The following is a 4,199-nucleotide window of genomic DNA, read 5'->3' on the forward strand; positions in this document are numbered from 1 at the left end:
AATATTAATAAAAGTTATAATTGAAAAAAAATGACAATAAGCTGAAATATCATTTTAATAAGTTAGTTTATATGCATCCAAACATATACTCAGAAAATAAATTAATTTATTTTTACCAAACAATGACTTAAAGTGTTAAAAGCAATACATGAAAGAAATATAGGAGTAAAAGCAAAATTATGGAAATGACTAAAAATGAAATTTAAAGTACATTATTTTTAGTGTTTATTTGGATTTTAGTGTAAGGGATATGAATAGAATTTACCAATTTTAATACCCCTCATTCTATAAGACAATGCTTGTGGTTGTCACCTACAACTAAGCTTTCTTTTAATTAGGGATGGTTAAAAATATTCAGTTATATTACTTATTAAATTTTTTATTACTAAATTCAAAAATAAATTATTAAAGTATGAAAGTATAAAATACTTATAAACAAGATTAAAATAAAAATAAATCTGACATTTAAATTGTTAGATTAATGCTCATAAATCTTCTATGACTAAAGTTGCAGATTTATGTGAAATAAGTCTCTCGAACTATTAGCAAATGGAGAGCCATGTAAGTATACATTTGTCAATCAGTTGTTGTCTTAAACAAGTAATAAATATTAAAATATTTATTTTATCTTAGTCTTTTAGTCTTGCAGTAGTTTCCATCAAGTTCTAGTCTTGAGGGACGAGTAGTACAGCCCCATGATTGTAGTGCTATGAAATCATGGGTAGTTATTTTCTCTTATGTTTCTTTGTAAGGCTATTTATAGCCACATCTACTTCTTTTCATTTACGCAATTACAAAATTAACATATGGTACCCGTACAAAACTTCACCAAAAGTTTGTAGCTTTTTTAACTTGAGTGCAAGTGCAAGCACCATGGCACGTGAGGGAAAAATTGATGGCAATTTTGTGCAACTTGCTATTCAACTGTTTGAAAGGGAATTGTGATCATTAGATTATGCTCATTGAGAAATTTTTGTGCTCAAAGGAGGATTGGAGTTTGATAGAAACTGGAATCCAGCAGCTGCGGATGGGGTGAATCTCATTGCAGACCAAAAGAAGGTGATTGAAGAGCAAAGGTTGAAGGACTTGAAGACTAAGAACTATTTAAAGGGAAAAAATCAAATATGTGTAACACCAGATCTCTCATGTGGTCTAATAAAAGTTTTTTAGAAACATTATTATTATAGATTTAACATGAAAGTTTTGAAGCATTGACATGAATCTTTGTGAAAAACGGAACCTCTAATCTTTTTATAGCATAAAATATAAATAAAAAAGTTTAAATATTATGATAGTTTACATATGTATTGTTGAAAAAAAATCAATTTTAGATATATATATATATATATATATATATATATATATATATATATATATATATATAGGCAAATTTGTATGAAGATGCACCAAATCAATTCTCTTTTAAAATCTAACTCATGGGTGATCATGAGATTAAAAGTGAACAAGGGTTCAGATCCCTTTTTACACTTCTCATCATAACTTTCATCCTCACACGATCTTTCACACACACACACATACATGTATGTATGTATGTATGTATGTATGTATGTATGTATGTATGTATGTATGTATGGATGTATGTATGTATGGATGTATGTATGTATGTACTTGCATGCATGCATACATACATACATACATACATACATACATACATACATACATACATACATACATACATACATACATACATACATCCATACATACATACATACATACATACATACATACATACATATGTGAATCAGTTAAACGGCAAACAAGTGCATATATGAACCTATAGTTCATATGTTAATCAATTAATTAGTTTATGTGTGAATCGGTTAATTAGTTCATATGTGAATCAGTTAAATAATTCATATGTGGATTATACGGGTTCGCATATGAACATATAATTCATATGTAAATCACACGGATTCACATATGGACTTGTTTTGTCGCATATTTGCAAAAATTATGAAACTACCCATCTTCTATATACCATGCAAGAAATTTTTCGTTGTTTCACAGTCAAAGCCGCAAATATTGACTAGATTTAGAACTAGGATCACTTCTCTACTTGTCAAATACTTACCACTTCTCAAATGAATCTATGACTATATATATATATATATATATATATATATATATATATATATAAACTTATATTAAATAATCTCTAATGTCAATTCACATATACATTATCAAATATATTTTTTTCCAAAATTTTCAATAATTTACATATAAAAATATTTCATTATTATCTTGTAACAATATTGAACCTCTTTATTTGAATTGGTCCTATTATTATATAGGGTTGAATTCCGATGAGAATGAAAGCTATAATCAAAAGAGTAAGAAGGGATATCCACCTTTAGATCAATCTTAATTAAAAATCAACACTAATGTGGTGCACTGAGATGCACTAGATCAATTCCCATGATAAGCACAATTCATGTAGGCATGGGAATGGGGTGGGGACCTCAATCCTCATCTTAGTCCCCGTCCCTATCCCCGACAAGGAATATGATCACATCTTCATCCTTATCCCTAACGGGGAAAGGGGGATTTTGTTATCGTTTATGTATGTTATTTTAAATCAAATATGTAAAAGACCACATATGTTTAAATCTCACATATTTCTAATAAACCTAAAATCAAAAGGAATTTAATTTCATACAAAAAATCACAAGAGTGTATAATTATTATTATCTAAAACCAAAAGAAATCCAATTTAATCCAAAAAGAACTTAATGTCACACGTACCAAAATATATCGAGTAATATAAAACTATATCAAGTAATATCCAAAACATATCAAATAATGTAAAACTATATCAAGTAACATTCAAAACATATCAAATAATTATATTTTGACTTGACTTCTAAAATATTACATATTAACATCCAAAAAAACAACAATTTTAATATCTAAACATAATTAGGAAATAGAAAACTAAGAATTGCCGATTTAGTTAAAATAATATATATATATATATATATATATATAACGGTTTCGGGACGGGGAGAGGAGTGCAAGACCGCCACCATCACATCCCCGGTTTGAGACAAACGGGGATCCTCGTCTCCGTCCCCATCCCCGTTTTAGCGGAATCCCCATCCCTGATTGGAACGAGTGGACTGGGTTCCCCGACAGATCAGAGTCCATTCCCATGTCTAAAATCATGAGATAAGGTGCAATTAAAAGATAATCATGAATATAAAAATTTCCTTACACTTTTTATCTTAACTCCTATTATTATAAATTCATCGTTTATTATTTAAATTCATCGTTTATTATTTATATGTATGTAACCATGTACTTATAAATATGGATATTGGGAACTGGGAAGAGATCATTTGTGGGCCTGAAGCCCAATTACTGATAGCCGGCCAGACGTATGACGTATCCATTCATTCCCACATAGGCACATAGATTAAAGCTACAGATATTTACACCGGTCCGTGCCACGTGGCTGTAGGGACGGTGATCGTTTTGACGGCAGCCAGTTGATGTACCGTACGAGTAAGGTTATCTTCTGTATTCGACCTTATAAGATGCGGTGTCATTTTCTGCCTTTCCTGGCATCTCATATCTTTCTTATTTTTTATATATTTATAATTTGACTTCAAACATCACATGATAATAAGTGTTCAGATCGGAAGTATATAAAAAAAATATGAATTATTGATCGTTTTTAATCTCTCTCATATTTTATAATTATATTTGATATGAAAATTAATCCCATAAATCTCGATACATCTCATGAATATTAATATTCAATTAAGATTGATTTAAAGATGAAGTTCTCATCTTACTATTTTTATCTTATTATTTTCATCATAACTTTTATTATTACAAGAATCCAACCCATATATTTGATTGCAAATATCTTCTTTTCATAGGATCACCATCTATATCCATCATAATATTTTAAGCTCGAGTTTCATTAATTTGATGTTAAAGAGCCTGAAAATATTTATGAAAATTGTACTTTGTAAACAATCTCTATATTATATATATATATATACTATATTATAATGCATTTGGCTAAAACTCTTAAAAACTCTTAAACTCTTAAAACTCTTAAATCCGTTCATCCCTATCCGATTTCATCCCATAACTGAATTCGTGTAACTAACTGCAGATAAACACAATCAAATACAGGATAAACAACTTTTTTTAAATATAAAAAATCTAAA

The sequence above is a fragment of the Cynara cardunculus genome (assembly GCF_001531365.2).
Source record: "Cynara cardunculus var. scolymus isolate 2C chromosome LG 2, CcrdV1, whole genome shotgun sequence".
In the NCBI taxonomy this organism is placed as follows: Eukaryota; Viridiplantae; Streptophyta; class Magnoliopsida; order Asterales; family Asteraceae; genus Cynara; species Cynara cardunculus.